The sequence below is a fragment of the Macrosteles quadrilineatus genome, unplaced genomic scaffold (assembly GCF_028750875.1).
Source record: "Macrosteles quadrilineatus isolate MER2022 unplaced genomic scaffold, UCM_ALF_1.0 Scaffold_9__3_contigs__length_116548681, whole genome shotgun sequence".
In the NCBI taxonomy this organism is placed as follows: domain Eukaryota; kingdom Metazoa; phylum Arthropoda; class Insecta; order Hemiptera; family Cicadellidae; genus Macrosteles; species Macrosteles quadrilineatus.
In genome coordinates, this window is record NW_026542602.1 from 49,374,533 (window position 1) to 49,388,081 (window position 13,549).

At 38.0% G+C, this 13,549-nt stretch overlaps 1 non-coding gene across 1 annotated transcript; it reads left to right on the plus strand.

The window, feature by feature from the left end:
- The first annotated feature begins 259 nt into the window (after positions 1–259).
- Trnad-guc (transfer RNA aspartic acid (anticodon GUC)) lies at positions 260–331 on the plus strand. Its single transcript has one exon. It is a non-coding gene; the product is annotated as a tRNA-Asp (tRNA).
- Positions 332–13,549: the final 13,218 nt, after the last annotated feature.

Genomic DNA, 13,549 nt, shown 5'->3' on the forward strand with positions numbered 1-13,549 from the left:
TACAACTTTTACCGTATGAATTATATATTTTAAAGTATGCATCCCTCTGATTGAGAAATTAATAACTTTACTACTGAGCAACGAGACTTCGTTAAAATATTCCAAGCTGAAATTTTGCAAAGAATTATAAAAAAATACATTTTCGGCCTTAATAGTTTTTACATAAGTCATTAACGTATTTAATTAATGTATAGGTTACAATAAAAGTGCTAATCTTCAACAACGTATCTGAAAGTTAGATAATCCAGATAATTTCAGGTCCTCGGTAGTATAGTGGTCAGTATCCCCGCCTGTCACGCGGGAGACCCGGGTTCGATTCCCGGCCGGGGAGGAAATTTTTGGTAATGTTCGATCTTGTGAGTTTTAAAAATAATTTTGTTGTTTGTTAAAATTAATGTAATTTGAACTGTTTAATTACGTTTATATAGTAAGAAATGTAGTTAAAAATTAATAAAACTCCTAGAAACAATATAATAAAAACAAATAAAAATTAATTAAAATAAATTTATTTTTTCTTTCTAGTATGACCTATTTAATAGGTCATACTAACGAAAATGCAGTTAAATCTAAAGTTATCTCCCTATACATTAAATAATTCCTTTATTTTATTTTAACAATTGGTATTTACACAAAAAACCTAGTCGAAGTATTTGAAATTTAGTTAATAAAATAAGGTTATTCATAAATGTTTAGGATAACAATATTACAATTTTTTCACGGGTTTTCAAAGACCATTCAAACAAAATTGCTATCTATGATAACTTTGTAGTATCATGGTTCTATTAAGGGCAATTTTAAAGTATATGATTCTAACAATACATAATGTGTACCTAAATTGTATCGCTTAAGTATCTTAATGGAGTTTTCATACTGTTATGCTGTAATAATGGTACTGTACGTTTATATACGATTTAGATGAAAGTTTAATATGTAGCATAACGAATTTAAGAACTCCAGGTATGAGAAATCTTCATTCCAACCAAGTTTTAAAAGTCCACATATTGCGAACGTCAGCTGAGCATAATCCAGTGTGAATCTGGAAACTTCCCTCCAAAATTGACACCTTTTGTTTTTCAACCAAACCTACCCACACCTTTTTTTATTTAAAAGTAGGTAGATAATATGATGAAAGTCATCCACAATTAACTGAAAGCTTTAAGTTAATATTCGTCGTGAAATAACACAATTTCAACGCTATTTTAAACACTTCAATTTAATAAACATATTTTTTTATTTCACACATAATGGTTTGCAATGTTGTTCAAGTTAAAGTTACGATTAAGATGTATACATTCATTTCACAACATAATAACATTTTGATAATTCCTATTATCTATAATTAAATTGAGGATAAAACTGATTCAATTCATTGAATTAGTTAACCTTACTGTTGTTTATTTCTAAATGTTGGCATTGGTAAATTGGTTTAATTGTATGTAAAAAAGTATTTCGAATGTGAATTTGTTTCTACAGCTAGCCAGCCAAAGAAATTAATAACTACAGTTATTATGTTTTTGGACAGGCTGGTCCATTGGGCAGTATCCAAAGCCAATGGGATCTTTAGTTCACACTACTTGCAGCATCCAAAATAATGCTACATCTGCTTCTCGTAACAGAGATGTATACTTACAGTATCTAAAGTCAATGGTACATCTGGTTCTCATAAGGTAAAAGCCTATTTGCAGTATCCAAAATCAATGCTATATCTGCTTCTCGTAAAAGAGATGTCTACTTACAATATCTAAAGTCAATGGTACATATGATTCTCATAAATTAAAAGCCTATTTGCAGTATCCAAAATCAATGCTACATCGGCTTCTCGTAAAAGAGATGTCTACTTACAATATCTAAAGTCAATGGTACATATGATTCTCATAAATTAAAAGCCTATTTGCAGTATCCAAAATCAATGCTACATCTGCTTCTCGTAAAAGAGATGTCTACTGACAGTATCTAAAGTCAATGGTACGTCTGATTCTCATAAATTAACTGCCTATTTGCAGTATACAAAATAATGCTATATCTGCTTCTCGTAAAAGAGATGTCTACTTACAGTATCTAAAGTCAATGGTACATCTGATTCTCATAAATTAAATGCCTATTTGCAGTACCCGAAATCAATGCTATTATACATCTCTTTCTCGAAAAGAGGCGTCTACTCAACGACACCAATGTATGACATTTCTAGGTTCGTACCACGAATACTTGCTAGTAATCGTGGCCCGTACCAACTCAAATTTGAAACTATAACTCCCTCAGCCCCAGATCGGTGAGTTCGCGTCTACCTCGGGGCGAACGAACCCACCCATTACGTCACAATTAGAAAGAGATCGTTTTACAAAAAAGTCGAAAATTTCAATTGCTTTTATAAGCTAATGGGTCCGAGGACTCCAGGCTGTCACGACCGTCCATGTTTATCATCGACTGATTTCAATTTAAAATTAGACATCTAAAAATGAGCAACGTGGTAAACGTTACGAGCGCAGGCGATAGTATCTGTGGCAGTGCGCGGCTGCTGAAAATCAAGGGTTTTGGAGTGTCAATTGTGCAGATCCGTCGTGGAATCGTGGAAATTGGTCGTATAGTTTGTGGTTGGATTGTTGGAGTGGATGTGTAGCAAAATCTAAAGAGAATGAGCAGAGTGTGAGTTCTGCAACCTAACCTGTAAGCTCTGCAAGGTAGGAACAGTCTATACTCTGCATAAGGAAAAGAATTAACACGCTCCAATTCGTGACCAACTTCCAACTTAAAAGTTTATGAGTAGAGCTGATAAATGGACGTACCTCATTAGGAAAACACTTCACGGTATTTCTGATTGTACATAACAAATAAAAAAATAAAGTTTTACTTTCACATTTGGGGACATTTTTGTTACTCCCATTCAGTACGATGAGGCTTATCCTCATCGGAAATCTACAGTTTCCCGTAAGAACAAATAGGTAAATTTTCACTCGCTGAATAATCATTTAAATTCACACCCAGATTCAAAATACGTCCCAGAAGAATCAATTAAGTAATCTAACAAGCAAAAACATATTCAAATGACTTAAAATTTAACTATTAGTGTATGAAGTGGTTAATCTTCAACCCTAAATACTTTTGAAGAATTGTTCCATCACATTACCTTCACAATGGGAAATGACTAAAAACACAAATCAAAATTAACACACTTAACCAAGAATTGTAATTAAATCGAGGAAAACAGTTCTTCAGCAGCTTCATAGACCCTTTTCATTCACTTCCAGCCAAAGTTCAAATTCCAACTCAATTTCCAATCTTCCCCCACAACAATCCGGAGTGGTGACGCGATTCGTGCAAGCACCGTCTAAACAGCTCGGTCCACCCAAGCTATACCCTGAGGTCAGCCTTCTTTGTCTCTGATAACCGCACTATCAGCTCAAGGTCATGCCTGGTCGATCCTGCGGTTGCAGCAGCTGCCGTGATTAGCTCCGCTTACAATTAACCGACCCGCTCTACCGTCACCTCCACCTAAACCCTTTGTTCATCCTAATCCCGCGGCGGAACATCTGATTATGTGGTTGTAGATGAACCTGACAAAGGATCAGATCTCGGTGTCACTCCGGGGAAATGCTTTAGGTGCCACTCAAGGTCGAGGAAAGGATGCTGATCTCATAGATGGTCGAGAAAAATCATTGTAGGGTTTTAGTTTTAGTTAGGTAAAGATTTTTTTAATCATAAGAACCTGGTCAAGAAAATTTTGATTTGGATTTTACCAACTGTATGTAAAGTTATCTCATATTTCAAAAAACATCCCTGTTATTCTAATAATATAAACTTGCTTTTTTCCGTTAGCAAAATTTAGGCGGTTTCAGGGGGAGCTTTCCTGGGTTCCCCAGCATTTTTTTTTCAGCTGTTGGCTGTTGTTGCAAAGTTAGGGTGAGGTGAAGAGGATGGAATCATTTCCCTCCAAACCGACAAAGATTTTTTAACGGAACAAAAGTTGTGTACAAAGTCTTATAAGATAAAAAGATTAATTATAAGGAAAATGACACACATACAAGGAAAATAATAACAGTAGTAACGGGCATTTCCTCACCCAAAGCTAACCTCCTTGGAATTTTCCTTTATGTCAAGTGTTTCAACAAAGAAGCTAAATAACCCAAACCAACTTGGATACTAAGTTAGATACAGTATTTTCCCCATTTCTTGTGCTTTTTTCGTGTTAGTTAAAGAACTTACATTCATATTGAGTACTTCTAGAGTGTTCAAGATTCAATATAAACTGAAAATCTTAATTCAATATTTTTTTGACAAACTGCGTATTTAAATTAGTATCCATATACTTTTGGCTGCTAGACTTCTTCAATGACAAAGGAAGCTTGGTTCGAAGGGTGGTTCTTTATGTATCCATGTTTACATAGAATGCTGTTTTTATCCCTTAGTTGGGATATTTATAATCGAATCACAAATTAAATGATTCAACGAATTCAAAACACAAAAACTACTAAAGGAAAGATGTTAAGAGCCAAACACGTGTGCAAGTACAATTCATAACACAAAATGAACTACATTTCATTATGCGTTCTTTCTGAACACTTTACACACGTGGCATTCCACTAAAGTAAAACAATAAACATTCCACGCCCGCAAATGAGGTGGAGAGTTACAAAGTTCGACTCAATAATATTTTTAATCTTGCCCACGTCCGTTTACTGCGCCCATAAACGTTCACCAAATTTTACGAGCGGAGTTTTAATATTACAACGGCGGAATGGACCTCAGCAGCTGCATCTATTTATAGGTTAGACACTCCAAATTGAACCTTTGTTACTCGGTTTTGTTACTTCCACTGGAAATTTAATCCGCTCCGTATAAATTTATGACGCGCGGGCCGCCTTGGTCGCCGTAGAACCGGTGTTTTACTGGACTTAACCTGCAAGGTGGGTTTAGAATGTGTTTTGACGCATGCAAATTTATATTAAGTAGAACGATGTTTAACGACTTTAGTTTTAGTTGTCATTGTGGTGGCAGAAGTGGTAAGAGGTTCAATTTGATGAAAAATCATGTTCACTCAATATGGAAATAGTATATTTCATTACAAGTACCTAAAAGTGGCATTTCCCGTATGTGTGACGTGAATGTGTGTGAAAGCCCCAGTTACATCCCGCAGGTAAATGTATGTGTTATTTGTTTATGTGTGTGAATCCCGGTCACATCCCGCAGATATGTGTTATGTGTGTATGTGAGAGAGCCCCGGTCACTTTCCGCAGGTATGTGTATTGTGTATGTGTTCTGTATATGTGTGGTATGTGTGAGAGAACCCCGGTCACATCCCGCAGGTATGCTAACCGCAGGTTTGGTCCTCTCATTGTCTCGAAGGTTATAACTAATTACGTCCCGGGACAATTAGCATTGAATATGATCGCATAATAACGCACGAGGGACAATTATCGAAATTGTGGCCGCGACGTGCCGGCCTTTGGACGCAATTGAAGCGCTCGCCGTCAGAATCACACGAGCGTTGTACTGAGTGGGTGAAATCTAACTGGTTGTATAATTTCTGACGAGGGGCGTAATTTTTAAATAACTTAAATATAAAGGTTACTTACAGTCTTCGCAATCCAGTCGCAACTGGATTGCGAAGACTGTAAATAACCTTTATATTTATTACACGCAATCTGCCACACTGATTAATCATAACTTAAATAACCAATACAGTATTTTCAAAGCATGCCGTGATTGTAAATTTGTTATACGCATTTTGCTACTAATGTTTTTTCTGAGATCCCTCTAAACATTTTTCTAATACAACATATTGATTTGGTGAATGTTCCATCCAATCTCTACACAAACCAACGCATCTGGATACTTTAATACTTTTAATTGAAATGGCGACCATACAAAGTAGGTATTTTAAGCCAAGTATAAATGGAGATAAGTGTAGGATGAGTGGGACGATCTTGTAGTCTTGTTAGTGACTAAGGCCGACTTATTCCTTAGAAACAGCTTTGAACCAGGCCAATATATGAATTTGTGGATGCTAATACAGTTATAGTGTGTATTATGGAACCTGTCTCATGACTCACGTTTCGTTTCCGTCTATCTGGGGGATGTCCAATGATTTAGGCCATGGACTAATCCCGGGGAAACGAAAGTTCAGAAGACAGGTTCCATCATACATATTATAGTACACCGTTGGAATGTGTAACAACGAATGTTTGCTGGAAAGAAAGTGTCATCCGCAACTGAGTCCAGCAAAACTCTTCCACATTGCCATTGAGGTCATTTACTTGCAGACATCACGCTACAGTACTTCCCTCGCTCTGCAAGTCCGGAATTTCGCCCACACCATCGACAGATACATTCTGGCTGAAACCAGCGGTGATATGTGGCCTATAAACCAGGCAGAGAGGCCTATAAACCGAGTCCGGAGTGTGATTAGGGGAGATTTGCGCATCCAGCGCCCTTGAGGGGTTCACATTAGCGGGCTCTACTTTAACCTTGTTTATTTACCCATAAATCCGACCAACGATAGAGCGTATTACCACGTTGCGACTGTGTAATGGCGGGTAAATCGTGTGGTAACGTACAGGGTGTGAGTCGTGAACTCTTAGCAAAGCGTGTACAATTAGTGGGAACCGCACGAACCCGCTATCTCGCACTGAAATATAACTCAATCATGTCTACGTCAGCATGTTTGGGCATGTGATGGTATCAGCTGATTGGGAGTGACTCGGATTGAAATGGATTGTGTGATAATTGGTGAGGGTTGTGTGTATGCATCTGTGGGGAAGTGTGCAAATGAGTAAAATTTGGTTAGGGTGCGAGAAATAAGTTCAGAAAGAGACAGGAACACTGAAACTGCCTATAAGAGTTGTGCTGGTCAACGTATAGCATGTGAGAGGGGAGGATTCCTTTCAGATCCATACAGGTTTGTCTCTTTCTGTAAGACTAGTTGACAAAGGAAGAATCAATAAATACAATTGCTCCCTTCATTTTAGGGATACAGGTGTTGAGTGGTAAACATATCCATCTCAGAATAACATTAAATGCAAATTGAAATGTCTAGGCGTTTCAATTTTTCCAAATTTATCATAAAGGAATCAGCAAATGACTACTTAGCAAGTAGAAAGTTCAAATGCCACGTTTACAAATGAAAATGCGTTTGTGAGACGATACTTGTCCGATTCTTTATCGTCAAAGACAACTTTCTCAATACAGTAATTTAAGATTTGATGTTTAGTCACAGTCGTCAATAATCACCTGACTTCGCCACCTTTGGTCTTCCAACGCCAGCCGGTGGGCGGCACAACGTAATTTGTAAGATACCCGCAACATGTTAACGCATGATTGAGTAGGCGATCACCACCGGGGGGGAGGGGGGGGGTACAGCACGACTGTACGTGTTTGTTTACGGCGTTCGAAGCTAATAAGCGGTAATTAAACAAGCCACGATACCGCTAATCGCCCGATAACCACAGGCTGCGAGGTGCAAGCTACAAAAACGTGTTTGTATTTTTCCAAAATAAAACCGACTGCCACAATTATAATTATTGGAAGAATCAAGGCCGCGCCGAGGCTATCCGGTGGGAAGAAATAATTAACGAAATTATCTCGGAATTAACTCTCCAGGCCGATTAAAAACTTGATCACGGCCGACTGTACTCTCTAATTCTTCGGTAATCATGCGTTCGTTTTGTTTGCTTCGCCGTGATCATCGCTGTTGGGAACCGACTCGCCGCGGCTCAAATTAAATTCGGACGTGGCTAATTCTACCGATCGGATTCATCCAGTGGAATTCTTTCTCACACGATTCATAATTGTCAATCTGCTAAGTATGTGGATAACTCAACGCTTCTGGTAGTAGTTTGGCCATCGATGGGTTTGATTTGTTAGGCAGAAACTTTGTTCTTTTCGTATCGTCCCCGTAGAGATAGGTTTTGGTAGTGAAGCTACTTTGGTTACTTTTAGATGAAATTACTTTATGGCAGGATAATATTATACCTAGAACCACAATTAAGCTATGGACAGCAATTACTTTAAGGAATCTTACAGTGTATACTGTGTCAGTTTGAAATATATCTGAAGTTACACTTTCAAGGTAGTTAAGAAGCAGACATCTCTTTATTTTTGACCAGTCCTTCTTATTATACAGTACAACATTTCTTTACATATCCACCCATATCTGATGAGCGAGATCGACTGATTTTAGGGCATACTTGTCGTTTTTACGAAGAAAACGTTAACAGGAATTTCGCACAGACTGTCATTCAGTCATGAGTTTAGGTGCAAATGGTGTTCTACAGAACGTAGATTCCAGATCATTGATGTGCTCGGGATGTGACTTTGGAGCTATAGAAAATTATTGTCCATACTTTCATTACGATGTGAGTTCTGGACACAATCCATATGAAGCCAACTTGGATTAGATGGCTAGATTTATCTTTGACAGAAGAGTTGTTTCTACAACAAAACATTTTTGGTACTTTTTCCATTAATTATACAATACTGAAACCCCACCAAACAGGTATTAATGCATGAATGGTAACATCATTTTGATTTAATATATATCCACACTCTTGTGGTTCTTCCCACATTTCCTTAAGTACCCATTAAGCTGGTCTAGACTTCGATCCCTGAGGTCCTGGATTAAAATCCCACCAAATCACCAATGGATTTCATCAAAGTGATAATGCCACAACCTCTAAGTCCAGCAAAGGTATTGTGAAAACAAACACGGGCAAGAGCATAGTGTCCTAGGAAACATTTGCCTTCTGAGGAACGATCTTGTCTATTGGTATCTATTTTAGATCGTACGACTTCGATCCCTGAGGTCTCGGGTTCAAATCCCGCTAATCAATGGATTTTATGTTGACAATGCTGCAACCCCTAAGTCCAGCAAAAGTATTGTTGAAATCGATCAGATGCTAGAGCACAGCGTCCTAGGAAAAAAATTTCCTTGTGTCTAAGGAACGAGCTGGTCTAGTAGATCACGGAACTTCGTTCCCTGAGGTGTCGCGTTCAAATCCCACAAATCACCAATAATGTTTATCCAAGCCACAATCTTAGCAAAAGCAAGGTAAAAACGATAACAAACTAGAGCGTTCTAAAAAATCGCCTTGTGTCGCTATGATCGTTGGTCCTGTGACGGATGCTGCACCAATTGTCCGATACATCATCAATACGTGAACATGTCTTTGTGAGATCCCATCACGACCTCCATTGTCCCTGAACTCACACTTGACATCTGAGTACACAAAGGCTCTGCAGTGAATTACGGTTATTCCGTGAGACGTGTCGATCGCCATGGCCTGTTTTTAGAAGAAAGATGATCCATGGCTGTGATCGGATCTTGCTGCAGATAAGTATTGAAAAAAACTAGTTGGTTTAGCAGGTGAATAAAAGTCGAAGAGCTACAAGACGTCATTAACCTTATTTAACTCTTTATTTTAATTCGGAACTGTTACTATACCACCTTGAAAATCTGCAGAAAATTGTTCAGACAGTATCGAAATTCCCACTATATATTTATTACTTAGCAGTATGGGAGTGTCCCTGATGTATTTTACCTGGCATTCATGGGCATTTGGCAAAAAAATACTAATATATCTCAAGTTTCAAAGACGACAAACTTTACGAGGAGCTTCTTAGTAATTAATTATTGTACATCTAAACAATGATATAGCTAAAGTTACGGAGAATTTAGCCAAAATAAACAATACTGAAACTAAATCAGCTGATCCATTTCGGTACTGTTTATTTCGGTATACTGTATTACCTACAACCAATCTCAACAAATATTAATTAAAACTTGGAAACCCCTATTTTAAACCCCTCTACAAGATAAGACAGCAAATTCCTAACTAAAAAAAATTCTCAACATACTCTACTTGGAAATTAAATTAAACCTAATCGTTTAACCAACACATAAACCTTCTCCGTGGAGATAAATCTATCAACAGGCACGTGGGAATAAACGCAACAATTACAGTTTGGACATGTGACCGGCCAATCAGAGCGATGCCAGCTGTTTAGGTAGATTGCCGCGTATATCGACACCGAGCCTATCATTACTGTACAATCAGAACAATCAGCTGCGATTGCTCATCTTGTGATCTGAAAACTCCTCTGAATCACTCCGCGTTCTTTGTTGCTGGTGGCTTATGATTGTTTACTAGACAAAGGTGAGTTTTGGTTGAAATAATTAACATTAAAGGGGTTAAGATTAAGATTAAGGATTAAGATAAGGGGGTTTTAATGTGATCCACATCGTGGTGATTCCTGAGTGATGCGCGCTTGTAGAGCATTTGTTCAAGTCCAATACAAGGTTTGTAAATACCCTTATCTTAAAGGAAAATTGCAATATACTATAACAAGAACTATCAATCATTAGTACAGCAGCCAACTTCGTATTCTATGGATAAAAAAATTTCTTCTTCTCCAGTTTCTTCAAAGATTATTTCGTCTTCGGACCTACCTTTTTTTAAGTTTTGTGGATGTACACCTAAGAACCTTTTGTTAGAAGGGGATTTTGTGAATACCTCTTCTTTCTTGGAGTGTCTTAGGGGATCACAATTTCTTCAAGTCCCTGTCTTTTCTTCCAATAAGGTGAACCTTGTCTTCAACAGTTTTGATAGGTGGATACCTTTTGGTCTAGGACATATCCTTGCTTTCCTAAACTCCACCACATCACAGACTTGTCTGAAAGACCGAATGAACTGGAGGCTCGGATCCATCCATTGAGTCGCCGGTACAAACGACGTACAGCTAATGAAGCTAGTGTCATTAAGACAAGGCAAGGCGCTGATGTGTTCGGTAGTGGCGAAGACATAATTAAATACAAATTATCATTAACTGGAAGCCCAGTAGCTGATGGGCCTGACCGTGGAGAATCCAGTATGACACTCTTTGTGCTTCCATCGCCGCGGCCTTCGTCTGCTGCTGGCTACTGTTCATCTACCTTCACCTCTCCAACTCTCTCTCTCTCTCTCTTTCTCTCCCTGTTCTCGCTCTTCCTCACACACACTGACGAACCTAATTTAGGTGTACGTGGGAAAATTGTGTAATGTATTTTAGTTGCTGAGTTGACAAGACGATTCCTAAATTGTCCATTGACAAATATTGGTCTTTGATTGTTCGTCTGCACTAGTTTTCTTGCTTCATACTAAGGTCCTCACACAAACAGGTCTGATGGACCCTACCACTTTAGATGTACGTTGAAAATTGTGAGGAGGATTTCAGTATACAGTTGGTTCATTATTGGTCTTTGATTGTTCTTCTTTGGTTTTTTTCTTACTTCATACTAAGGGTTTCTTGAATTACCATCCGAAGTTCGTTCATAAATAAGATTAAGTACCAATGTACCGTTGCTGTTCAAGTAATAGGAAGACAAACTACTTTGCTTTGTACGTACACTTTAATTCGGTTTAGGCACCTAGTAACCTTTAGTAACTTTAGTAAATTACCATCGTATGACTTTAAGTGAAGAATCTTAAAGTACGTGGACCTACAACGTAAGGTGGGCTAGGAACTTTTCAGTGTCAGCATTACCAAAAAAGCCTTTGGTGACTGGTAGGATTTAAGCCATGACCTTTCATACAAAAGTCTTCTGCTTCAACTAGTTGACCATCCACATATTCGAGGGCGGAACCACGACCAGTTGTCTCACAGTCGAGTTGAATCGCCGTCAAGTTAACTCGCAATCAAGTTAAATCTAAGTTGTATTTGGCTCAGGGGCAGGTTGACGTGGATACAACTTGACGCAGACAAGAAAGTATACAGCTTAGGGTGGCGTATCGGTGGTGGTTATATCTGCAGATCTTTGAGAGGTACGGATGACGTAAACACAACTTGGCACAGACAAGAAAGAATACAACTTGACGGTGTAGCAGACGTCAAGTTGATCAACCTTGTACGGCCTCGTCAAGTTGTCTACGAAACCTCTTCATTTGTTTAAAAAATAAAGGATGCTGAATGTTTAATTTTGTTTTGAAATTTTAAACCACCCCCAGATGGCAAATTCTTCCAGAAGCAAGTCTAGTTTCTCGCAGTAATTTCTCTCTTCCCACAACGAGAAGACCGTTTTGACACGGGAATTAGCTCCAGCTCGGACCACAATCAGCTGATAAGGAACTACGCGGGGCTCGGGGGCCGTAATAGCTGCCAAATTTGACTAGAAAGCTCGCCTGGGATGATTGCCTAATTACAATATCCAGATGTTAAGTAGACGCGAGCGGTTCCCACAGCGGCTAGTGAGTAGTGGAGACTACTCCACGACTGTAGTTGAGTAGTGAGTAGAGAAGTGAGTAGTGTGGACAAAGAGAAGTAGCAATAATTTCTATAGAGCACCTTCCTGCCTTACACTACTGTACTGGAGAAATAATGAAAAACTTCAACACAAGATCGTGCCACTCATCCAACACTCATCTCCATCATTCATACTTGGCTAAACCTAACTTCGTAAGGTCGAAATTTCTGTTAAAAGTATTAAAGGAAAGTATTATTTAGAATACTGAGTTCAAATATACTACTGTATGGTATTCAATTACATAATGACCTATTGTCGAGCTATAGTAGTGCTTACCTTCAAATCTGAAGGCTGCTAGTTCGGTTACGGACGCTATCGGTTCTCTGGACCAAGATGCCATGTTGGGCAATCGACTGATGCTATGCAATACAAAGTCGATTCAATTGAGGTAGAAAAAACACAAACACTTACAAAACACTATCAAGGATAATTTATCATATGGAATTTACAACCCAACCACATAAATACCACCAATATATTATACTCTTCATAAAATTTAGGTGGTTTGAGGGGAAGATCCCCTACCTTTTTTGCATAATGTTGCAGCTTATTGTTTTGGCAAACCTTAGCTGTTGAGATATAGTTTTAAAGGTAGGATCAAGAGGAGGAGATAGGTTTCTTCATCTAAAACCACTTAAACTTTGTGTGAACGGAGTATAATAGAAACTATGAACACAGTAGTTGATAATTTACGCCCCTTTAAAGCTTAAATGATGATAAAGCATATCTGGTCACTCTTATATTTGCCACGTTACCTCAAAGTGGAGTTTAAAAATATTCTTAACTTGTCTCGGAAAATTTCCAACAACTTTTTTACATAGGCCTACTTAAAGTTAAATAAAATGTGATGGGAAAGGTAAATTAAACTGATGTTTGTAAATAATTGTATACAGTTTCTATATCCTCAGCATGTACCTTTCCAAATATGTACTTTCTCACGTAAGATTTGGAGATTCGTAGAACACCCGACACCATAAATTGGTCTAATTTATCTAAAGCAGTAAAATTATATAACACCTTGGATTGTTGACAACCAACCGGAAATGTAATCAAATATAAACATCGAGATTCCGGGAACCCAATAGGTCAACTGAGGGAGAAACTGATAATAGAAACAGTAAAATGGTTAACTGATTTCTCAATATCTAAAGCTCATATAAGAAAACTCGGCTGCACTTTACTTGACGTCCTACACTCATTCGAATGAAAATATCGATCGATATATCGATTAATCTATTGCTTCATTCGATATATCGTTTGGTTAGTTAGGTAAGGTTAACC